Source organism: Pleurodeles waltl, chromosome 10, assembly GCF_031143425.1.
Source record: "Pleurodeles waltl isolate 20211129_DDA chromosome 10, aPleWal1.hap1.20221129, whole genome shotgun sequence".
In the NCBI taxonomy this organism is placed as follows: Eukaryota; Metazoa; Chordata; class Amphibia; order Caudata; family Salamandridae; genus Pleurodeles; species Pleurodeles waltl.
The window spans coordinates 185421672-185448730 of NC_090449.1; positions in this window are offsets into that span (position 1 = coordinate 185421672).

The following is a 27059-nucleotide window of genomic DNA, read 5'->3' on the forward strand; positions in this document are numbered from 1 at the left end:
TGGGGGAGGCTCAGTGGTGGTGTGTGACTGTGTCTTGGTAACCGACTGTCCAGAGGTCCGTGAAGGGCCAGGTTGGTCATCCAGGTCCAGGCGATCAGAGTTGCTGTCATCACTGTGGGCCTCTTCAGTTGGGGGACTGGATAGTGCTGGCACCTCTTCTCCATTGGCTAGGATACCTGTGGGGATGTCAATGCTTTGTTATTGTTTCTGTGTGTGACATATTGTGCATCAGTGGGTTGCCCTCTGTGTTTGTATTTGGCCTGGCAGCTTTCACTTGTGTATGTTGGTTTACGGTGGAATGATTAGTCCTCTCTAGTGTGCATGCTTTAGTGATACGTGTCCATGCAGATCTGTGAGTGGTGTCCATTGGTATGGCATGCAGGGCTTGGCATTGGGATAAGTGAGATGTGATGTTGGGGGGTGTGGGAGGTTGTAGAGTGATGGGAGTGAGGGTGGGGGTATGTTCTGTCATGCATGACTTACCAGAGTCCAGTCCTCCTGCTACTCCGGCCAGGCCCTCAGGATGCATAATTGCCAAGACTTGCTCCTCCCATGTTGTTAGTTGTGGGGGAGGAGGTGGGTGTCTACTGCCAGTTCTCTGTACAGCGAGTTAGTGTCTTGCTGCAACCAATGTGTAGGATAATCTACATATCAAGGGAGCTTTACATTTGTTGAGATGTTACTACACATTAAAAGATGTTGTGATGTATTTAACAGTCACCAACCCTGTACTTTCAAATGCCAAAATGGCAGATGCCTGACCTCGTTCATTGGAGTTTAGGAACTTCCCACCGATGGTGGAAGTCGACTGTGCGGTTCCATCTGGAGCAGACACAGCCATAGGCTGAACGTTGTTGATGGTGATGGTCACGGCCCCATAGCTATTCCCGTCGACATGTGGCGTAGAGGTACATCACGGTTTGGAAAATAACACTTGCCTTCTGACACTGCTGTCATCAACACCTTAACCACTTTAGCTGCTGTGTGCCACCTCTGGCAACAATCATGCCGGACCAAGCAGATGAAAAGGCCCCTGCCTTCTCTCCAGAGGAGCTGGAGAAACCTGTTGAAGATGTCCTTCCCCTGTACAGTCAGCTCTATGGCTCACCAGAGGAACAGGTAACTATCTCACATACATATTTGACTGTGTTCAAAACCATCTTTTCCTTCCTCACAGGCTAAAATGTGCCTCTGAGTCCCAGTGAGTTATTTGGGTGTCTGTTGCCACAATCTGGGGTCCATACATAGGAAGTGTAGGTTGTGGATTGTAGAGCACTGTACTCTGAGGATTTTAAATTACTATTGTGTTGTGTGATGAGTGATAATCCCTAGATCCTCCTTGTGTTGTATTCATATGTCTATGTAGTAAATGTTAGAGCCAAAGAATGATATTTCTGATGATGATAACTAAGACAGTAAATGTATTTTCATTACAGCATGAGCTGTGTATGTATTCTGTTTCAGTCAGTTGAGTATGCTGTTAGCAATGTGAAGTCCCACAAATCACTCAGGCCAGATCAGGTCTTGGCAAACTGTGGTATGAGACCAATGTAAAACTGACAGAGCCCTCCAGAGTGCCACACAATGCTGAACTCACATATAGGAAGGTCACAGGATGTACTGTCATGCATGGAAGTGATGGAAATGTGGTGTTCATGTATATTCTGCATGCTGAGCCTGCAGAGAGCAAGGCTGGTCAAAGATTTTTCACAGTATGAGCCATAGCCCAGGCTGGTGCACAGTAGCTGTTGCTATGCAACTGAGGCACTGGGCCCACTCCCGGTAGATCTTCTGATCCTTGGGTGTGGCCAAAATGAGTATTCAGAAGCAAGAGTTGGACTGAATGTTTTTCCATTGACTACATTAGGAATGGGGAGTGAGATAACCACCTGACCTAGTACTTGTTTCCATTGACTATCATTGTTAATGTGTGTCATTGCCTAATGACAAGCTCCTTACTCCCACACGTCTGTTGTCACCTTTCAAGAAGCCATGTTCGTACAGTATACGCCTTTTGCACAACTAACAAACCCACAGTGCAGATGGTTGGTTTATGCAGGGAAGATCACAACATGTGAATCACTAGCTTTGTTACATGCAATCAATCAGTCCCGACATACCTTGTGATTTTGAATGTCACCTCTGTAGGAGTGCCATATATGGTAAGATGTGTTTCCTGTGATACCAGTACATGGCACACAAACCCACTCAGAAGTGGTATGTGATTGCATTATGTTGACCACATTTCCACACATACACAGAGAATAAGCTTTCAGTGACACCCATGTCAGCCCTTTCATTGTCACCTAAGCCTTAGGGTGTAGTCTGTACCATGGTAGTTGCCTGTAAGGACCATATGCAGCGAGTCAATGTACCTGGGTGTAAAGTTGTCTGTACAGTCATGCACAAGTAGTTTACCCTTCAGAAGGTTACAATGTGTTTCTTAGTGGCTCACATCACAGGCCATGTTGCTTGGCCCTGCACTACATGATGTCAGTGGGCTTGCTTGGTCAGTGTAGGCCATGACCAAGTTTATGGATAGTCAGCAGATGACTCCAAAAGTGTGTATTTGTGTCCCTGTACCTATAACTATGTGCGATTTACCCATGTTTTGTGTTGACAATTACAAAATGCATGTGCTAGGTGTTTCCTAAATGTGTGTTAAACAACCAGTTAACCTAAAAAAGCGCAATTGTGACCTCTTTATTTGTCCATTGCATCCATACCGGTCAACGTTCATCAGAAACAAGGGATTTGGAGAGTCATTATCTTTAAGGTGAGGACCCTGGGGGTCTATCGCCGGCGAAGCGTTCACTGTAGCAAAAGATGGGAGTACCTGAGACGCTGGGCCCAGAAGATCACGGACGTCCTACCAATGTGGGCGGACACACGCCGGACCCTCACCCCACATACTGGGAGTGGCCTACCCCTAGCTTGATCAACTTTTGAAGGGAGCACAACAGCGACAAGGTGGTAAGTCCTTGGCAGATTTTTACCTGTTACATTGCCAGGTTGATGTGTTAGAGCCAGCCATCTCGCCATGAATATTGGAGATGGCCAATGTGTGATACACAAGATGAGTTATTGTTTGTGTAGGTATGGTAGTTGGTGCATGGTGATGTGCCTTGCCTCTTGTCTTAGTGACCAGGCACACAACAAAGTTCAGTCCACTACCAAATATACTCTCTTGGGCAGACACATGGTTAAGCGCAATGGTCAATCATCTCATGTTGTTTCATGTTGTGGATGTAATTTGAACCCAACAGACCACTTGTCTTCAGTGTGTCAGCCCCAGTATCAAACAACAAGAGGCAATAGGTCGATGTACTCAGCCATGTGCCTGCTCAAGAGAGTAGATTGGCATCTGTACCCAACAGGCAACTTGTCTTCAGTGTGCCAATAGGGCTGGTGCCTCACTACTGTTTCTCATATGTTGATGGCTGTCATACATGTGACATGGCATACATTGTCCTTTGTGTGCAGTCACTGAGCAATACTTTCCCCTGGTAAGTAGGGAAAGTACAATTAAATGATTTAGGAAACATCACTGTTTGCATCAGTATTTGTGCCTACATGTTAGCATGTGTACTTTTGTAGTGTCATTTCAACTACTGTTTCACACTTGATCTACCTGTCTACATGGGATAATGTCTGATTCCATCACATAAGCGTGCATGCCAAAATCTCATGAAAAATAGTTTTATATGATGAGTAGACAGTTCATGTTGTGCCACAAACAGGAGTGTGGCAACAATGTTTGTTAGGTCACACGTACCCTAACCCAGTCCTCATGTCATTTATCATGAACAATTGCAGAAGCAATTAAGGACATGACAGGTAGACCTACAGTACCTACTCACAATGTGCATTTCCATGCCATTGATGCTGAATCATTTTTTTTGCACGTCAAATGTTGAAGTTTCATTACCTGGACTGTTGACATGCATTAGGGAGTGACATACAGAAATGTTCTCCCAGACATTTTGACCAGATTGTCTCCAGTGTACTTCTCTGTGCAAGATGTGTTGTCTAGCAAAGCAATATTAGTACACTTTTCATCACAATATTTAAACAAGGTACATATTGTGAAGTTACTATTGTTGAGTTTTTACAGAGTGACATGGGTGTTTCCATGTCACCTTCTTCGGGCTACTGTACTTCTTAATGCGAAATGGGTTGGTTACATGCGTCTGGAATCTGTGAGAATGTCCTTGACATTGCCGTTATATTTGATGTCAACAGGTTAATTAGGGTTGCTACAAGAGCCAAAGCATTAATGGTGACAAGGTCTTCTACTTGATCCAGGGGTATTGTGATTGCACAACTTCACTCATGCAACTGAAGTTGTCAGTGATTCTGATCTTCCTCTGTGCAAATGTGTACAGTTCATCGAGTGTGCGTGCATGTGAGGCACTTTAGAGGACCTTATGGCTGGGGCTACTGCAGATTATGGTAATGTTTCGTAATCAAAGTTGTTGTTCCATTGTGTTCAGTCACAGGGACTGACCCTATCTGCATTTGCCATTTCAGCATCATCACAGGCAAGCGGTGGAGACAGGGCCAACATCAGTGTGGAAGCAGCTGGCCATGGTACCTCCAGTCACGAAACATCAGACACAGAGGGACACAGAGGCCCAGAGGGTGAGGGGAGTGCCACGGAGGAGACTGGCTCCACATCATCTTCTTCTGAGACAACCTACAGTAGACACTTCCTAGTGGTGGCGGGACACCCACAATTCACAAATGTTCCATCCTTGTCCTCCACCCCTAGTTCCATTCCCACCCTTCCAATTGATCTCCACCCAGTTGGCCTGGTCCGCTCACCAAAGAGGGCAGCTGCTTCTTTCACACCAGGCACCTCTCACCCTGCCCCTGCTACTCCTGCTGCCTTGAGTGAGGACTCTACTAACCTCTTGAGGCCCATCTCTGTGGGTCAGACTACCATTCTGAATGCCATCCAGGTACACCCAGGGCCAACAGATAGTTGCAGGCATTCACAGTGCTATGTCTGCCCTACAGAGACCTTTTCACTTTGGCCTCCTCTCTCACAGCAGCCTTCCAACCCCTCATGATTCTTACACATTTGCCACATGGGCATGACACTTGGTTATAATATTGGCTGTCCCTGATATTCATCAAGCCACAGTTCCTGTACAAATAGTGTATCACAGGGCAGCTGCCTTCCTGGGGTCCCCCTAATGCCGCCATACCTATTCTGCAGGGATTGTGTACATAGTGTGCTTTGGATGTTTGTCACACAAATTAATCTGCATCGTTTTAGCTTACATTTTCTTGCAATGTGCTTGATATGTCTGAGTCCATTACAAGGATTTTGCAGGGAATGTGTGTTTGGGTTCAGTGACACATCCATGCAGATGTATATGTTCTGTCACAATAGGCCATGGCATGTGAACCAGGTGAGAGTGTCATTTCAATTTGTAGGTGCAATATTGATGAGGATTTTCTGTTGTGTGATACACTGTTGTGAACACATCACTATCCTGAAACTAGGATGTACACACATATCAAGTTTTGAAGAGTACGGCGCTGCAGTGTCAGTGACCTTGCCAAAGGGAGCTCCATGAGGCTGTGATTGGGACATACGTCGTGTACAACTCCAAACCGGGACACATGACATATATTTGGACTACGGAGCACAGCCCACATACCAGGTCAACGGTGGCCTGTCGATTTGCCGTGCAGTTGGAGGAAATGGGTAGGTGTTTGGCTTACCGTCAGTTACGTCCATGAGGATGTCAATTTTGTGCACCAACAAGCAGCACAAGCAGTAGCAGGACATGGAGGATCGTCTCCATGGCGACACAAGATGTGTGACCCTGTCTACATGTGAATTTCAGACTTATATCCCTCAGTTTCTGTCTGTTCAAGTGTGGTGGTTGGAGCGCCGTAATCATGTCAGAGGAACATTGTGATTTGGACAGCAGTTGAACTGGCGGCCTGCTCTTCGATAGACACATTGGCATATCTCACCAGCTCAGCAGTCTAGATTTGCTGGCAGTATGGAGGGGACCGTAGCGCTCTTTGATTTATGTTATCACATGCATCAAATTACAGGTGTCAGACTGCCAACACTGCAGTGGTGGGGCCACTGCCCTTGCGGTCCCCAGACCGAAAAAAGTCGTAAGCAGGCCCTTCATGACAAAAACAAAAATCCAAAGCTAATTTATTTTACTATACTCAGTATCCTCTAACTGACATAAGTGTACCTACATCAAAATAGTTGTCATTTCACAGAAACTCTGCACTGATGCAAAAACAAAAAGCAAGCATTTTCAAAACCAATAGGTACACTTTCAGAAGATCAGTGAAATAGTTAATTTTGTTTTTTTCTATTTTATTCCAAGAATCTGACATGAAAAGAATAAAAAGCATTTGCAAAGCCAGTAGGTCTGCCAAGCTAGTACAGTGGTTATTTTTATTTTTGTGAAATACACCACAGATGTGTCTATAGATTCTACTCTCTTGCTCATACTACATCTGAACATTCATGGTCATTTATTCATACACAGCCTTTCGACAATGTATCAGAAAAATGATCCAATATTTCTAATGCAGCTTGACGTAATCAATTTCAACAGATATGGTTGAATGTACAAAGGGGCACTGGGCAAGTGCTTTCAGTGATAAAATTGTTAAATCATTTTTATTGGGGATATAAATGAAATAAGGAACATTCGTCAAAATAGGTATAAATTCAAAGTATTGCAAGTATGAGAGAAAAGCATATCTAATTAAATACTTAATTTGTCATTTTACACAAAAAAGAAAAAGAAAATAAGACCCAGGAACAAGAAAGAGTTAAAGGAGAGAGAAGGAGAAAGAAGACGAAAAGAAGAAAGGAAGATTACATTAAGAGATTGATGACTGCAAGGAGAGAAAGTAGTAAAGGGTAACCAATTTAGATCAGATTCAATCTTCTGGTGTACAGTTAATCAGTTAATGAAAATACAGTATGTGGTTTAGGAAATAAATGACCAAAGCTGGGTGATAATGATACTAAGAACACATTCTATAGGGTAAGCAATACTTTAAATTGAAAACTCTTTATGCATGTAGACCAAATGAAGTCTAAAAAGTTGTTACAAGAGAACATTTAAATAACATATGTATTAAAGAATCTTTAAATTTAGAACATGATCAGTATAAAGGAGAAGCAGAGGAGTCAAATGTAGAAACAGATTTTTTAATGATAAAGGCTCTCTTATCAATAAAACATAGTGTGTGCAGCTTTGGATGTAGTGAATAACTTAAGCCAAATTTTGTCAAAGAATTCTCTCATCCATTCAGGAAACATTTCACTCTGTAGTAATAGATGTTATAAATGTTTTCCATTCTAGGACAGCTTTGGGAATGGGGACACGTAAGACCATATCTAAAGGTGTAACAGGTACAGGAGTAAGTGATTCAGAGTTCAATTGTTTTTTTTGAAAAATATAATGAGGAGAAGAGGACATCATCTCATATTCCTTCAAAAAGAAGTCATGTAACTGATGTTATAGTTGCACGTTTTCAAAAGATACAATGGAGTTATCTTTCACAAGTTGGTAAACAAATTTATTACCCTTCTTCCAAAGTGGAAAGCAAAAAACCCTATTGCTCAATGTAAGAAATTTATTGTAGCAAATGGAGGAATACAAAAAGCACTGTTGAAAATTGAGGCTAGCGGAAAATATGGTGTGAATATTTTAAAATATGGTTTCTGGAGATAAAAGTATACATAAATGACATCTTCAAAGGAAACTGTGTTCAGTGAAGAGCATTTAAAGGTAATACATTGTGGAATAGGATGATCTTGAAAATCATTAATCATAGTATATAATTATCAGGTTAAAAAAAAGGAATAATAAAACATAAAATCTGGGAATCGCACACCCTCTCACATCGTGGCAATTTGGGATTGGAGAGGGCAATCCATGGGTGCTTATTATTCCATAAGAATTTTGTACAAAAAGATTTAATTTGCTTGACGTAGTAGTTAGAGATTTTAAAGAGCAATATATAGATGGTATAAAGGACATCATTTTAATGGTACCAAATCTCCCCCAAAATGATAAATGGAATGGGTGCTAAGGGCCTGATTTAGATCTTGGTTGTAACAGCTCTGTCATCAGCTTTCCCTGGGAAATCCCATCCACCACCTTTACTGTCCACTCACCCAATTTAGATGTTGGCGGGACCATAGGCGAAAGTCTGCCAGAGTCCCGCTGACTCCACCAGGAATCTTCATCCTCGTTGACAGCACCATTGGAAATAGTGGCAGGTGACTGGACTCAAGCCACTTTTCCCAATGAGCAGATTACAATGTGCCTTCCCGCCAAGGCAACTGTGGCAGTGTTACCTCCAAACCTGACTTGGTGTATTGGAAGGGAAATGAGGTAAACACCTACCTTTTTTCCCCATTTCCACTTCTGTTTTCGACTGGACAAGACCGACCATCAATGCTGCCCTGGACCACAGAGGACCCACAAACCCACCATCTGTATCAGACATTGATGGGGATACACTGGTATAGGACACACATCGATCACATACACAGTTGCTATTTTGGTTTGAGTATTCATTACCAAATGAATGCTTTCACCAAAATCACAAAAACATCACAGTTGTCAACAATGGCCATATGTACACATTGCAATGGGACCTGTTCTTGCAATATTGTGCTTTTAGTTGTGCATGTGAGTCCGTGCATGTATGTGTGTGTATGTGGATTGGCCAGTTGAGGTAGGGGGAGCTCATGTGGGTGTGTCAGCATGCATGCCACTTGCATGTGGGTCTGATGTTTGCTGTGTATGATTGGTTGTGTATTGCGTTGCTATGTGCAACATTCAGGTGTGTGTTGTTTTTGTGTGGTGGTCGCTGTTGTGATGTGTGTTCTTCTGTGCTGTTCTGTGACTGTCTGTGTTGATGAGTGTGTAGTTGTGTTGGCTGTTGGGGTTGTGTTGTTTGTGGGTGTTGTATGAATAGTGTGTGTATGTTGTATCATAAATGTATGATAATGTGTGTTTTCTACATGTACATGTTGTGTTGTGGTGGAATGACAATGGACAGTAGTGTGCATGTAGTGTATTGTACAGTGTATTGTGCAGGTATTGTGCAGGTGGACACATATGGCTAAGGCACAGTGTGTATGTGTGTGTGTAACTTATCGCCATTCCATAGCCACTGCCATTGTGCACTGTTCATTGGCTCCCACAAGGGGCTCACTCCCTCAACTATCTACCACAGAGTTGTGACATTTAATTATGGTTGGCAGGAACCTATGAGGCTGACAGCTAGGAATAGCACTCCAATGTGGTGTTCTGCAGCTCAGCAGCAACCCATCTAAATAGGGCAGTCAGAACACTGTTGACTTGATGCAGTACTCATGTCCGGCTTCACCGCAGGACAGCAGTAATACCACTGAAATCTAAGTAAGGCCCTAAGTTAGAAGTAATGCTTGTAATTTGGATTTTAATATGGCGAAATTATGGTAAAGCATGTCTGATATGGTGAAAGGAACCCAGACACCAAATTATTACATTTTTGAGGGACACCATGTAAAGTTAGTATTGGCAAGCATATATTGATAGAAAAGAGAGTTCAATGATAAAATTTCAGTTTTGAAAGATTTAGTACCTCAGTGTAAAGTAAAGTATGGAAAAAAACAACCATTAACAAAAACACTATCATGGGGCTCTGAATACTATAAATTTAAAAAGGAGGTACATTTCAGTCCAAAACCAAACCAGTGAAGGGTGGTAAACAAAAAGTGCAAATTAATGCAGTCAAAAGGCAAAGCCACAAGAGGACTATCAATTTGCGCAGTCAAGCTAATAATATTGGAAAACATTATGACCTTGTCCACAGTACGTCTGCCCCAAATAAAGCTAGATTGGTCAGGTTTAACAACAAGAGGCACAACGGCTTCTAGGCAGGATGCTAAAATCTTGACAAAGATCTTGCAATCATAGTTGATCGTGGAAATGAGCCTATAACTTTGTCATGCCGCGGTCCATTTTCTGGGTCACCGGGCCCGCTGCGGCCCTTTTTTCCAAATGCAGCCCGTTTTCTTGGGCGTCAGGTCTCCAGTCGGGTCTCCCCTCATTTAATGCACGGCGCAGATGTTTGTGCGGAGTACCTGTGCCCCCCCAGCCCTTTAACTTACCTGGTACCCTGATCTAGGGCCTTCTCTTCTTCTTTCTTCTTCCTGGTGGAGCCATGATTTTTCCTTTTCACAGCATACCATTCTCGTTTCTTCCCCTTCCCTGCATGCATCTGTTCTCATTACTAAAATGGTGCCCTTTCCTATCTTGTTCTATAGCCTCTTTTCCAATCCAAGACGGCGTTTCTACTTCTTCCAGCATGTCACATCCTGCTAAGGGTATATGAGGGGTTAGATTCTTCTTCTCTTTGCGTTGCAACACTTCTTCCTGTGGTGGTCACGCTCTGGCTCGTTATGTCTCTAATTCCAGTTTTAGCTCCTGTTTTTCCCCTGCCTTTCCAGTGATATTTTCCAGGCGTTCAAGTTCTGATTTTCTCGTCTCCTTTTTTCCTGTTCCAGGGAGCTCCTGTCTAGAGTTTTTTTTCCTTCAGGGTTTTTCCTCTGGGACTCCTTCTGGAAGGCACGGACTGTGGGTACATACTATTGTCAGCAGCACCGTGGCTACCGGAAGGGGTCGCCCCAACCTCGGCCAGAGCAGGACTTACAAGAACCGAGGCCACACGAGATCTCCACCTGATCTGGGCGATAAGCCAAAGGTAAGTCGGGACAAACTTTTACAGAGCTTTGGATCTTTATCTGGTTTGGGGATTATGACTATCAGGGCTTCCAGAAAGGAGTACATATCCTTGGAATCAGAGAGAAAAGGAGTTAAAAATGTCAAATATTTTTTAAGCAAAATCTTAGGAAAGGGAGGAAATATGTTAAACAAAGAACCCTTCAGGGCTAGGTGCATGACCTCTTTTCAGAGATTGAATTGCTTCTAATACCTCCTGAAGCATTATGTCACCCTCCAACTCATCAAATATATGGAGGTCTAGGGAGGCCATCAAATAAGTGTTGAATATTAAGTGCAGAAAGGGAGGTCTTCTCTGTACATAGGGTTTAATTAAAAGATTTAAAGAAAGTGGAGCTATCTGAGTTGGAGATCGAAGTGTAATTGTCAAGTTCATTAATAATAGAACCAATAGTCTTAAGTTTTGTTTTTATTTTTAAAAAACTAGCCAGCATGTTATCAGCTTTATATTAACCTTTATGGCATTTAATTTTGACTTTCAGTAAAATGTTGCGGGCATCACCGGGAGCAAGTTTGCTAAGATCAGACTTACTTAGATCAAGTCAAGCAACATTGAGGAAAATTTGGAGGTAAAGTAGGCATGTTCAAGCAGCTTTATGGGCTGGAGTAAGAAGAGATATTGTGCATTTAACTTTTTTTCCTCCTATCAGAGAAGGCTATGGTAAAAGCTTGAAAGGAAACATTAAAAACATTCTAATTATTAACAATGAATGTGTCAGTGAATTGTTAAAATGAAAAACTTCTTGTATAAAAGTAGTAGCTTCAGTTATAAATTGAGTCAATATTGGAAATATCCAAAGAGGACAGTACTGGTATGTGATCAGATATAGAAATAGAGCCTATTTAAGGCAATTGTTTAGTAGGAAGCATGAGTTTAGTGACCCAATTCCAGACAGTGTATGATGACATTAGATAACAAAGAAGAGCACATTTATCAGGATTGCAAGTTTTCCAAACATCAACTAGTGGTAGCGACACAATGGTTGCTTGGAATGCCTTATGATAGGTATCTTGGTTAAATTTATATTAAGATCTTCTATCTTTAATCATTGGTTAAAGACAACTGCCATAATAATATTGGAATTACAAATGTTGGCAAGTTTTACCTTAAAAGTGTACCAAAAATCAGGGGCAGACTTAACTGGGTCATAAAGGGTTAAACAGAGAAATATATTTGTTATGAATAATAGCATTGACCATGGGTATTACATTCAGTAGACCTGTATTTTCAAAGCTTTATGACAAAGAACAGCAACACCACCCTTGCAATCAATAGCACGGGAAAAAAACCTGACCAACCCATTGTTGTTTTAGTTTGACCAATTCAACAGCATTATAATAACTTTCTTCTAAAAAGGCAATTTGAGAGTTAGGCTTAGTTTGACCGAGTGCCCCGGTCCTGGAAAGTTCCATGAGACAACATTAAACATATTGGATACATGAGGATAAAAGTGCAGGAAGATGAGTAACAAGCTCCAAAAAAGAAAATTGAGACAAAATGACACAATTTATTAAACACAACATGGGATAAAAGTAGGCCTGTATAAATAAATTAAATATCATACAAGCTCTCAAAAAATATAGATAGACATTAAAAAGGAAAGTAGAGGAGAAGGAATACATAAAAAAGTAGAAGAGGCAGATTCCTGCGAAGCAGTATGAGATGTGTTGACACCATAAGAAGAACAACAGCAGGGAGAAGATAAAATAAAATATGGCGAAAAAGCCATGGAAGAGGAGTAGAAGAAAAGAAAACAAGTACATACGAGTCTCTTAAGATTTTTGAACAGTAGTGTCTATAACATGGGATGTAATATTCTGGAGATACAGTTTTAATTTAACAGAATCATTAAAGGGTTTTGAATTGCCTTCATAGGTTATCCTGCACAAGCAGGGGTGGAGAATACTGTAACATATGTTGAATTGTCTCATTTGAGGTCTGAAAGCAAGGAACTCCTTCTGCCTAACATTGGTCGCATTGGAGATGTCTTGAGAAATTTCTTCAAGAAGTCAAGCAGATTCAGACCTTCAAGAGCATCTGGGAGATCATATGGGTGTAGATTATTACTATGTTTCCTGTTCATCCGATCTTCTGTCTGATGTATGAGTTTTAGGATCACCTTGCTCAATCAAAGGAATTTTAGTACCGATATCTTGAATAGAAATAACACATTGTTCCATTTCATCCATTTTACCCTCCATAATAATCCATCAATCCTTATTGTTTCTCATTGTAGTCGCATATAAAAGATTGTAAGCCTCTCACATTTTCACAAATGACGTCCACAACTGGGCTATGAGAAGTCATGATAGGTGAAGGAGAACCATTTTTCACCCTCCTAGACTTGGTGCTAGAGGAGGTTGTAGGAAAGTGCCCATTTTGGGTATGGTCATCCCCCACTTTCTGCCCCAATGTTCAGTGTTATGACTCTGTTAGTGTACTGAGGCCTGCTGTCCAGACCCCAGTGCTTGTGCGCTATCTCCCAAAACTGAGTTGTCAACTTGGCAATTCCCTAATTTACAAAGACTTTACCCCCCTTATAAGCCCCTAGTACATGGTACCTAGGGTACCCAAGGCATAGGTGGCATACGAGTCCCCAGGGCTGCAGCGCAAGTTTGTGCCAGCCTAGGTGATCCAAGCAAACTACTGATAGCAGGCCTGCCAATGCAGTTTTCAGGAGCAGTGCAAACTGCTCAATCTCAACTGTGTTATCACCATGTGTGGCACAGTTCAATGCACTGCCTTACATATATGTCAGACACCCCTAAGAGAGGCCTCTTCAGCCCGGGAGGCAGGATGCATTATATTTAAGGTTTAAAGGCATGTAAGTATGAGCATATATGTCTCTGTAGTGTCTTTACCATTAAAGTACACTGTAAGTGATAGCAGGTCCATAGGATAACATGGGACTAGCACCCAGGCAGACCCGGGTTGTTAGCTCCCTTATGGTACCGTCCGGATATGTCAAGGCTGGTGTCAGACAACATGCCTTCTCTCCCCTAACATAAATCTTGTGTCGAGGGATGGCTGGCATGTATCCATGTGGCACCTTAGAGGTCACCCACCTGTTTTCCCCAAGTTCTTTGTGCTCTGGCTGGTCAGCCTGCACTTTCCCGTGGCTGCTGCCACCAAGACAGAGTTCTGACTGCCTGTGAGGTAGTGTGAATACTCTCAGGAGTCAGTGCCAAAGACTGAGGAAGGAAGGAAGTCACACCTTCCACCCCCAGACGGGCTAGTGAATTAGTATTTCAAGGTGGTGAGCGTCAAAGGCTTTGTTGCCCCTGATAGGCATCTGTGCTGTTTCCCAAAGAAAGACACTGCCCGCCACAGGCACTGCTGCTCATTGACAGGTGGGAAATTAGCTATGTAGGGTAGTGCACGCCCCCAGAAGACTGACCACACCTGTAGGGTGAGTAGCCCAGTCTGTGCATAAAAAATTGAGTCCTGCCATGTTAAAAGAGGCAGAACGGTGACCCACTCCACTGGTTGTGGTGACCTCAGTGGCGGATTAGAGGCTGGAGCTTGCTGCTCGTAGGCCAGTAGCCTCCACACCCCTACCTCTCATAAAATCCAGGATTTAAGGGGCTGCCTGACACCAGAACTTCATATCTGAACAACTGATATCAAGGAAGGACCAAGAGGAGCCACATGTTGCCCACAGCAGGACTTTGCCCACTGCAGCAAAGCAAAATAAGTATGTTGTCGGGCAGGACAGCTATAGCTATCTCAGCTATGTCTAGACCAGACTGAAAAAAGTAAATAAGCGGCCACCTAAAATTGGCCATTGGATGCTTGCAGTAAAAATGTTGCATTTAAAAATAAAATCACTGACGTTGCCATTTTATGAGTGTATTTATATAAACTCCCTTCAGTTGTGCCAGACTTTTTATATATGATTTTTATTTGTGAAGGATACAAGAATAAGGGGCGGATTTAAGAGCCCCTGATGCCTCCTTGCACCACATTAGTGTAATTTATTTACACTAAGGGGGCCCAGCGAGGCCAAAATCACAGTGTCAAATTTCCAAAGTGGAGCAATGCATGCATTGCCCCATTTGTAACCCTTTGCACTACATTGTGCAAGCGACAGGCTTGCTATTGTATTCAAAGAGAGCGTTCCCCTGTTGTGGAGGCCGAACAAATGGTGCAAAGAAATCTAAGAGATTTCCTTGCATCATTTTTTTCTGAACTTTTAGTGCCTGCTCAGAACAGGCATTAAATGGAGTCACACCATTGTTTGCAGGATTAGCGTCAACATTTCTTACGCTAATCCTGAAAAACTCTGAACTAACGTAAAAAATGTTGATGTTAGATCCCTAACTACCACCATGGTGCACTGTATCTTAGATATGGCGCACACAGGGTGGCTTTAGGAGGGCACTAAGGGGCGCAAGGAAATGGCGCTGCACTTGGTGCAGCAGCACTTTACTTAAATCAGGCCCAAAATCCCTACCTCCCCATTTACTCTAATCACGGGCAGCTACAATGTTAAAATGTCATTTAAACTCTTTAAAACTTAAAAAAGAGAGGGAAAATAAAACATCACTCCGGACACCCAAAGTTCAGGGAAATAAATAGATGTTAGTTGAAATTAATACAAAAGGTAACTAAAATTAAAAAAGCACACTTTTCTCACTCAAGAGAAAGGAACTATTTTTAAGTGGATGTGAGGAAGGTGAACAAACTTCTGTTTCACTAAAAGTAAAGTTATACAATGGGTAAAGGTGGGCTAACCCACTGCCCCATCCAGAATGCTGTAGTGGGTGGACTCAAAATGTGAATGTCAAGCCAACAGGCCAATGGAAGAAGCCTGATAACCACAACCCCCTTTATGTAAATATATTCTATATGATTCATTTTAAAAAAAAAAAACAGTAGTCTTGTGAGTCATCTAAAGCTCCCACAATGTCTAGACCCAAAAAGATAACAAGCATTCGCAATGCAAAGGGTTTTGAGCATCAGCGTGAATGAGACACACAAAAGGAATGCTAAGTTCGCTTGCAGTCAAACTTATGGACAAAAGTGCAATCATCCATGTAACAGGGTCGATGGCCAAGGCGGTAACAAAACCTCCCCAAGGAAGGACAAATATAAAGCATTTACCAATGTCATCAAGTGATTTTTGAAGGGCAAGCCGTAAGCGAATGGTGGTGATGTGTGTGAGGTGGGTGTGGTAAAAGCCCGGATACATACCAACACGTCGGAAAGGCAGCACTTGCGCGCTCCTATGCTCAACCTAAAAAAATAAAGGCCCATATTTATACTTTTTGACGCTAAACTGCGCTAACGCAGTTTAGCGTCAAAAAAATTTGCGCCGTCTAACGCCATTCTGAAGCGCCATGCGGGCGCCGTATTTATGGAATGGCGTTAGACGGCGCAATCAGACCGGCGCTGCCTGGTGTGCGTGGAAAAAAACCACGTAGACCAGGCAGCTCCGGCGTTGGGAAAAAATGACGTTAGGGCGTCTTAAAATGGCGCAAGTCAGGTTGACGCTAAAAAATCGTCGTAACCCGACTTGCGCCATTTTTTTCCGACGCCCATCCCCCATCAACATGACTCCTATCATTGTAAAGATAGGAGTCATGCCCCCTTGCCCAATGGCCATGCCCAGGGGACTTCTGTCCCCTGGGCATGGTCATTGGGCATAGTGGCATGTAGGGGGGCACAAATCAGGCCCCCCTATGCCAAAAAAAATTATAAAAAAAAAAAATAAAAATACTTACCTGAACTTACCTGAATGTCCCTGGGGTGGGTCCCTCCGTCCTTGGGTGTCCTCCTGGGGTGGGCAAGGGTGGCAGGGGGGGTCCCTGGGGGCAGGGGAGGGCACTCTGGGCTCATTTTGAGCCCACTTGTCCCTTAACGCCATGCCTGACCCAGGCGTTAAAAAGCGGCGCAAATGCGCCGTTTTTGGCCACGCCCACTCCCGGGCGTCATTTTTGCCCGGGAGTATAAATTCCACGTAAAGGCCTGGGAGTCATTTTTTAAGACGGGAACGCCTCCCTTGCATATCATTAACGCAAGGAAGGGGTTCACGCTAAAAAATGACGCCCACTCCGGGCACTTTGGCGCCCGAAGCGTCTAACGCCATAGTATAAATATGGCGTTAGTTTGCGTTAGTTTAGCGTCGAATTTGCGTCGAAAAAAACGACGCAAATTCGGCGCAACCAGAGTATAAATACGGCCCAAAATATGCAAACAGTGCAAGCCTATTGAATATTTTTTATAAGAAGTGAATAAAATACCAGCGCTCCACTTTTCAAATGTCAAAAATGGGTCGGTGTTTGAAATAATATTGCTCTGTTTTGTTTATTTTTGCATAACTAGCAAAACTCTTGCTAAAATCTCTTTGAGCGCTTGCAGTGATTTGTAGGTAAAAGGACACATTGCGTCAAGTTTCACAAACCCTTTTCTTCCAATTTCCACGGGGGGTGCACATCTTATTTAGATTTTTATTGGAGGACAAAATGATTGCTTAAATACTATAGGAGCAGCAAATTAATATAACCCATTTTTTGCACCAGTGTAATGCTTCCATTACCTGGCCATTTGGCTCAGAGGTAGATAACATTCCTTTGGGAAAGACAACTTTTTCAAACTTTGCCTGTAGGGAAACCTCATATCCCATAAGAATGACTTAGGTGGAAATGGATGTGAATGAACGAAACTATCTGGGCCTGAGGGTTAGATTGCTGATACTAGGATGTGCCATTTTAAAGAAGAGGTGAATGTGTGCCAAAGTAATTCAGTTGGTAAATGCAAGAGCATAACTGAATGTGTGAAAGAGAATGAAGGACTTGGGGCCAGAAATACAAAGCCAGTTAGAGTCTAAAGCCCTGTAATTCGAAGCATTAGATTGTTTGCACCAACAAAAGTGCTGTTTGGTACTCACTAAATCCATTTAGAGATAACAGTTAAAGGAATCATGATATGGGTTTAGAAATGGATACTGAATTGTAATTTGCAAGAGTCATATTTAGGGCGTCCTTCTGAATTGTTATTCCGTACCAGATGTATTAATGGTTCACAACTGCAATTCTGATTGCAATTCATTGAAATGTAGTTAATACCTCAAGGGAGGTAGTAACTCATTAACAAAAGAGAAGAGCTCCCCTTGGGCCTTATCCCACTTTGTGAATGTTAAAAAAATGTTTTCGGGAAGTAGGCAATGGCCCAGAAGACCACTGCACACACCAAAAGAAACCTAGTTACATTTTCTTACTAAATGCAGTTGTGTGTCCTTTAAGGAGAATGGATGTAGGGGACAAAAAGTTTGCTCTAACCAAAGGGAATCACAGGTATGATCTGCTGACATTAGCAGGCCAGAATCTCTGTGACAGCCTCAAATTGGAGAGATGCACAATTTCCGACATACCTCATTGATATTCGTGAGATGGACCGAATTGATGCCCAGTCCGATTGGGAGATTGGGAATATTAAGAACTGACATATTAGAACATAGTTCAGTGTGCAAGATCAGAGCTAAATTGCAAAAAAAATCAGTGTGCAATTTGTAATGCCTTTTACAAACCGATTCTTAGTACAGCTGGGTGTTGCTAAGTGAATTTTGCAGAGCCCAGGAAAAACAGAGAAAATGGGTGTAGCACTCTGAGTAGTGCAGGTGAGTTCAGCCAAGAACAAAAACACTGACAGGTATAACATGTTGGCGTCTGAATGTAATATCTGACAAGTACGCCCAGTTTCAAATTAAAATGGAGCTGTTTTCCCTCGAGCCCTCATATATAGACACTTGTGAAGGGGGAATACTCGGACCCAGCCAGAAAAGCAGATCACAACACATTTTGACAGTTTTGAAAAATCAGGCTAACCCTTGCTCCCACCCCCCATTACAGCTTCATAGTGACTGTGTGTATATTGGAGCCAGCGATAAAATGCTTCATGAGATTTGTTGCAGTGTGCACATGCCTAATCTCAATCATTGTACTATTATTCCACAGCGAATATACTGTTTTATGTCAATTATAGCCTTATTAAAGGGAAAAAAGAAAATCTGTACCTTCTGTTATAAAACAAACGATGGCTCTTACATGGCAGAATTGCAATGTTGAAAGGGAAGAAAGTCAATAAAGGTGAAAACCGAATCCCGCCCACTCGAATCTACTTAACCATCCGCTTTGTGTGCACACAAGTACTAACTTCCAAAGGTGTGGGAGATCTGAGAGCTTTCCTCTAGATTCAGTGAATAACAAAACTTGAGGGGGCCGCCCCTGAAAAGTACATATAAGCAGGGCCAGCTTTAGGACTGGTGACGCCCTGTGCGACAGTTTATTGCCCCCCCACCCCATGACCTCCTCCTGGGTTTCACTCACTACCACTGGCAAATGTGCCCCTCATCTCTCCATCGCTCGCATTTTACATCCATTCATGTGTTTAAAAGCACTTGTAAAAATTGGCTTTACTAATCCACTCAGCTAGCCACATAAAATATCAGGGCATACTTAGGAGCCCCTAGCGCCATTCTAACGCTATGTCATGTTTTTATGCTAATGTGGCGTTATGAGGCGTTATGAGGCCAAAGGCGCCGGGACATATTTACAAAGTCGCGCAATGCATGCACTGCGCCACTTTGTATCCCTTTGCGCTATATTATGCCTCCGCCAGCCACAATATATGTAAAGGTGGGATCCCCTCTTTGGGTGGGACCAAAAAAGTGGCGCAAAGAAATCTGACAGATTTCTTTGTACAGTTTTTTTTGCCACTTTTAACGTCTGCTCAGAACAGGAGTTAAAAAGAGGTGTCTCTTTGGTACAATTGGCCTCTGGGTGGCTTTCAGGATTAGCATCAAAAAAATGTACGCAAATCCTGCAAAGCGCCGGACTAGCGTAAAAAATTCTGTCACTAGTCCCCTACCCACCGCCATGTTGCACCTTATTTTAAATACGGCACACACATGTTAGCATTAGGGGAGCGCTAAGGGGCACAAGAAAAGTGGTGCAGCACTGTGTGCAACGCCACCTTTTTCAAATATGCTCCATAGAGGTATATTTAAGAGCCCCTAGTGCCATTCTAATGCCACATTAGTGTACATTTTTTGAAGCTAATGTGGTGTTAGGAGGCCAAAAACCCTGTGCCATATTTACAAAGTGGCGCAATGCATGCATTGCACCACTTTGTAACTCTTTGCACTACATTATGCCTGCGCCAGGCATAATGTATGCAAAGGGGGCACCCCCGTTAGGGGAGCCAAAAAAATGGCGCAAAGAAATCTGACGGATTTCTTTGCATCATTTTTTTCCGGCACTTTTAACGCCTGCTCAGAGCAGGCATTAAAAGGAAGCTTCTTTTGGTTACAATGGGCCTCTGGGTGCCTTGCAGGATTAGCGTGAACATTTTTGATGCTAATCTTGCAAAGCGCTGGACTAGTATATAAAATTCTAAAGCTAGTCCTCTAACTACTGCCATGGTGCGCCATATTTTAAATATGATGCAGACATGGTGGTGTTGGGGGGGGGGGGGCGTTAAGGGGCGCAAGAAAAGTGGTGGAGCACTTTGTGCAGCACCACCTTTTTCAAATATGCCCCATAGGGCAGTGCTTAATTTGTGAATAAAAAGGTGCCGGTGCCCAAAGCCCTCCTCTTAAACACACAGTTGCTGCAATTAAATGTGTGAACACATAATAAAGAGGCAGCGTAATCCTGAAGCCATCTCGGGCCTCTTCAATCCATTTACAGGCACCCCCTGCCCCTTCAGCTCACTCTTGCGGATTTCTGCTTTTTCCCTATTGTGATGCTTTTTCGTTTTTCTCTTCCTCCGTCTTTCTTATATGTGTCTTTTTCTCACATTAAATGCTTGAGGCAGAAAAATAAGCACAGGCCCTTAAAAATAAGTGCTGATGCTCTGCAACGGAAACAACAAGCACAAATTAAGCACTGCCACAGGGGAATATTTAAGAGGCCCTAGTGCTATTCTTACGCCACATTATTGTCATTTTTTTGGCACTAATGTGGCAGAAGGCCAAAAATGCTGTGCCATATTTACAAAGAGGCGCAATGCATGCATTGCACCACTTTGTAACCCTTTATGCTATATCATGCCTGCACCAGGCATAATGTATGCAAAGGGGGAACCCCCCCCATTAGGTGGGGGGGAAATGACGCAAAGAATTCTGTCAGATTTGCATAATTTTTTTCCAGCACTTTTAACGCCTGCTCACAGCAGCCATTAAAAGGAGGCTTCCTTTGGCTACAATGAGCCTCTGGGTGCTTTGAAACAATAGCGCCGGAATAGCTTAAAATATTCTGATGCTAGCCCCCTAACTACCACCATGGTGCGCAGTATTTTAAATATGATGCACACATGGTGGCATTGGGGGGCAGTAAGGGGTGCAAGAAAAGTGGTGCTGCACTGTATGCAGCACCACTTTTCTTAAATATGCCCCATTGTTCTGTTTTTTTCCAGCAGGCATATTAACCCTCTATGCAACTTTATGTTGAGTCAAAGCTTCCACTAGGCATACTCCAATCTCTTTGATTTCTTGAAGGCTAAACGCACAAGGAACTTTTCAGCAGGTGCTTTTAAATCGCAAGTTTCGTAAGTAATTGTTAAATAGGGCGCCCCACTAAGGTTAGCGCAAGGTGCGTTCACACCGCTCGCACTGTCCAAAAGCCGGCCCTGCATGTAAGAGGCCTCCTCACCTACGGACCCAGGCACAAGCTCTTAGGCCAGGGGCCAGGGGCCAGACCCAGTTGGTGCACTGTGCTGAGGGGGGGGGGGGGCTGGAGCTTCCCGCACCACAGGAACTGTGCGGGCTGTTACTCCACTGTCTTGATTAAGACTATCATGTTGGGGCTGACTCACGCTATTACACAAAGAGATGGCCCCTGGAATTATGCAGCTATGAGGAACTAAATTATGCACAGGGTTGATTATATTAAGCCTCCTTCCTGTCATTCAGCATGAAGTAGATTGTGATGCATATTTACTATTATTTGACACAGAGGAAAGTTGCTGTGTTGCATTGCGTGAGAGAGAGACCATAAGAGCTCCATATTTGCAACAATATGGACCATTTGTGCTCTCTCCTTGCACCTGCCCACTGTGTGCCACCTAGCGCCAACGCAAGCACCCTTGCACCATAGTGCAAGAGTGTTTCCTTTATGGGCATGATTGTTTTTCCTTGGAGGTAATGTCCTTTTTTTTGTGTGGTGCAGAACGCAGTACATGTGGAAAGATGAAACAACGAGGAGGAATAAATATATTTCTCCTTGATACTCCTCTCTGTGGTAGGCACACCATTTTTTTGCAATCCCAGGTTTACAACAGTTTATAAATATGGGATTACATCAATTTCCATAGGTGTATGCATGGGAATACCTATGCTCCACCCATGGAATTCCTACAGCAATGAAAAGTAATGCAACAAGTGCAAGCCGCTGCATTGTGTTATATCTCTGTATAAAGTCATGCAAGGTCGCGCAAATCATCCATTGAATGGATTTGAAAATCATAAATAAGGAGGTGGGTTGCCTTGAGATGACTTGCATCCCACAGGGAGCATGCAAGTCTTTAGCAAATCTGAGCCACAGTGTTGAGCTGTGAGAAAAACTAGGTTTTATGTACACACTTCTTGTTAATTCATTGCTCTTTAGTTCTATTATAAAACGTATATTCTGTTTTGTAGTAGTAGTAGTAAAATCTTTATTCGGATATAATAATAACCACAAAAGAAGCACCAATAAAAACATACAAGCAAATCACTGAGACCATACATAAGTTCAAGATACTAAAATTCACACGAGATAAAGAGGCATATAAAATATAAATTACACTTACAGGTCCTCCCCTGTATGCAATTCAAACAAACACCTATCACATGAAATATAAGAACATATAAAATATTAAAAACAGTTACAGGTCCTTGCCTACGAACAAATCATCCCAACATTTTTAAAACAGCACTCTCTTAGGCCAGGCCACCGCTCCTTTAAAAAAATGGACCACGTAGCTAGATACCTCATAATCATTTAACTAGGGAAGAAAAAGCAAAGCAGCCCTGCAATTGGTAAAACTATAATTTTGAAACAGAGGTACTAAGTGCAATTATTTTAGAGGCGCATAGTATTTACAGAAGAACATAAAATGTGGCAGCGTTTGTGGTGAGTGCTCATCACAGGGATAGATACAGATAGTGCTGGAGGAGAACTGTCTTTGAGGAAAGGACAGTAACCAGTGAAGGGACCCCAGTCTGAAGTGGGTTAAAAGCAATCTCTCATACACATTATGTACAAGCAATAAATAAGGGCTGGGCCCGGGCACATTTGTACCATACAGTAATCTTTGGCAGTTACCTCGACCACTTCATTTGATTCACGAGCCGCCCACCTTAACTCAAGCAAGCCATGTTTTGTATTTTTTGGTAATCAAATGCAGATTTTTTTAAAATGTGGGCAACCCATTTCATTCAGAAGTCCTTTGATATATTTCAGCCATGGGATTGAACACGCGGGATCACTAAGAAGGCAATCCTGAATTATCAGCTGGTTGAGGACGGCTTCTTTATTAAGCCAAATTGCACACCACAGTTCCAACGGGCGACGCTAATTCTATCCTGTAAGTATTCAAGATCCAATTCCTGGTGGACATGAAAATAGGGAGTAGGGGGGGGGGACCCAACAACCGGGACGACAGAATTGATTTTCCTCTACCTGAAGGTTTCCAACATGTTTATACCCCCACAACCCTATGCTAAAGGTCACAGTCGGCAGAGATTTCCTCTTATAAACCTCCAATATGGGGGCAACTGGCTTCCACCCTTTATTGGCGGCCAGGGAGTAGGTAATACCCACTGTACGCACCATGTGCAAAACCCTGTTTTTTAAGCAGGGGCGCCAACTACATGCTTCATCAAATTCTAGCCACAGATACGAGAAGGAACCTATTTTTGTTAAAGTTCTTTCTCCTATCCGCATAGGGCGCGTCTTGGTATTTTTAGGGCCACAAACCATTACAAAGTTCTTCGAGCAGTTGGTTTCAAGGTCTACATTTTTCTTGAACTCAACAAAACTATCCATTAGCAGTTTGAGCCCATTTGCAGTCCTCGCCAGTAAGGACTGACTGGAATGGCGTTATTGTGTACGCGGGGCACATCAGTCTCTGTAGATACCAAGGTTTTCTCTAGGCCATTAATATATAAAAGAAATAGAATAGAATAGAACACCCCGACTTCCACCAAAATGGGAGGTGGTCTCGCCATTCAACCCATACCTTATTTTTGTCCTCTGGCCCTGGTGAAGGAGTCTCAAGAGATCTACTAGGCTATCATCAAGACCCATGTTTAGAAGAATTGCCCAGAGCTTTTCCCTACTAACATAATCAAACACGCTAGACAAGTCCATTAATGCCAAGTGAATGGACCCACCTTTCACATAGTTGTACTTGGCCTTAAGAAGTTAAAAGTTCAGGCACAGCTCAGTAGTGCCCAGTTTCCTGAAACCATATTGGGCCCAAGAAATAATTTTTTTCTCCTGCACCCAAGAGATCAAACGTTCCAGAACCACACTCCCATTAATTTTGAGAAGGAGTCGAGCAGCGAGATTGGCCGATAACACCTAGGGGCTAGAGTATTGCCTTTTTTTAAATTGGAACCACTACAGAAGTTTGCCACAATATAGGGATTCCAACCCTGCATACCATATTAAAAGTGCTGGTCAGCAAAGGGGCCCAAAACTCTGGGTATTTTAGGAAAAGGTCCATTAGGATCCCATCCGACCGGGGGCCTTATTTGGGAGACTACCACGAATCCCCTTTAGCACCTCACTCTAAAAATAGGGTGCCAGGGTTCAAGGGCAAATTCTGTTTTGTTTTACTACTGGGACTTGTGAAACATGTTTTCCATTAAAAACAAGGCATGCAGAGTAATAAAGTGCGTTTCATGTTGATTTTGATCCATTTGACTTGCAAGCAATATTTTTTGTTAAATCATGGAAATTATGCAACAGATGATGGATAATGTCACAGTTCCCAAAAAATCATATTTCTTAGGAAAAACTCCATGGCTACTAAATCACTTCTTTATGTTCTTCTGATATTAGTGAGCAAGGGTGTCACTATTTCAAGGTTTTCTATCTATACTTGACCTAGTCCGGGGAAGATGCTAATCTGTTAGTGACCTGAGCCGTTGTGAAGCATGATACTGCTTGCTTATGTCACACAACACATGAACTAAAAAATCACTAGTCTCCCACTATAATACGTTAATAATGCTGTCTACATAGGTCCAGAATTACACCTTCCACTTTAATACATAGGTCTGGCATGTTGAGGCAAGAAAAAGCAATGAAACAACATTTAATTGGTGCAGAAAATGGATTTCAATTTAAGTTTGCAGGTATAGCGACCTCCACTGACCTCACAGAGTCTGCAATTGAAGGGCAAATGGTTAATTCCCATCTAGGAATATCAATATCCTCACATCCTCTTCCTTGGTTCATTCCTTTTGTCCGTGAGGAAGACACTCTGGGGCATATTTATACTCTGTTTGCACCGAATTAGTGTCATTTTTTTTTACTCTAATTCGGTGCAAAACTAACTCCATATTTATACTTTGGTGCTAGACCCCTCTAGCACCAAATTTATGGAGTTAAAGTCATTTTTTGAAAGTGGAGACCTACTTTGCCTTAATGAGATGCAAGATAGGCGTTCCTGTGCAAAAAATGACTCTATGGCCTTAACGCCATATTTAGGGGCATATTTATACTCTGCGGCATATTTATACTCTGTTTGCACCGAATTAGTGTCATTTTTTTGCTCTAATTCGGTGCAAAACAAACTCCTTATTTATACTTTGGTGCTAGACCCATCTAGCACCAAGGCCCTGATTTAAACTTTTTTTGCACCGCATTAACATCATTTTATGACACAAAAGTGGCACAAACTTACTAAATATTGGCCCTTATTTATACTTTTTGATGCAAAACTGCACTAACTCAGTTTTGCACCAAAAAGTTTAGCACCGGCTTGCACCATTTCTGTGCACCAGCCGGGCACCATATTTATGGAATGGTGCAACCCGGTGCAAAGGGTAGGCTAGAGTTTAAAAAAATGACTTTAGTCGGGTGGGGCTGGCAGTATAGAAGAAGAGGGTTTAGCACCAAAAAATGGCTTTAGGCAGGTTAGAGTTAAAAAAAATGACTCTAACCAGATTAGCGTCATTTTATGGTGCTAAACCTACCATGCCACATGACTTCTGCCTTAGAAAAGGCAGGAGTCATGCCCACCACCCCAGTGGCCAGCACAGAGGACAGGGGTCCCCTGGGCATGGCCATTGCACCCTGTGCCATGTATGGGGGCCCATTTCAGGGCCCGTTATGGCACTTTCAAAAATAAAATGCACTTACCTGTACTTACCTGGGATGGGGTCCCCCATCCTCGCAGTCCCTCTAGTGTGGGTGGGGTGCCCCTAGGGCCTAGGGAGGGCGCCTCTGGGCTTATTCCATGGTGTTCCACCATGGAAATAGGGCCACAGGTCCCCTTACGCCTGCCCTGACCCAGGTCTTAAAAAATGGGGCTAAGCAAGCTTTGCCCCATTTTTTGACCCCTCCTCCCTCCCTTGCACCATTTTTACATGGGAGTATAAATATGGTGTTAAGGCCATAGAGTCATTTTTTTGCACGGGAATGCCTACCTTGCATCTCATTAGGGCAAGGTAGGTTTCCACTTCCAAAAAATGACTTTAACTCCATAAATTTGGTGCTAGACGGGTCTAGCACCAAAGTATAAATATGGAGTTAGTTTTGCACTGAATTAGAGTTAAAAAAAATGACGCTAATTCAGTGCAAACAGAGTATAAATATGCCCCTTAGCGTCAAAAAATGATGCTAATCTGGTCAGAATCATTTATTTTGACTCAAAACTACCTAATGTCATTTTTTTTTAAGCTAGCCTACCCTTTGCACCGGCTTGCACCATTCCATAAATATGGTGCCCAGCTGGTGCTAAAAAATGGTGCAAGCCGGTGCAAAACTTTTTGGGGCAAAACTGCTTTAGTGCAGTTTTGCACCAAAAAGTATAAATAAGGCCCTCTGTCCCCTCAAGCCAGGAATCCATGTAAAGCAATGCCACATCTTTGAAAATTAAGAATTTTGATTCACTCCTTACACAGGTCAAGTCCTCCCTGTATGGGGCTATGTAGGGGACAGCGACCTGTGTAGAGAGTGAGGCAAAACCTTAAATTTCCAAAGGATTAGGGAGCTTCACATGGGCAATCTGAGCTGATCACTTAATAGAATAATATAATAGGTGCTGAG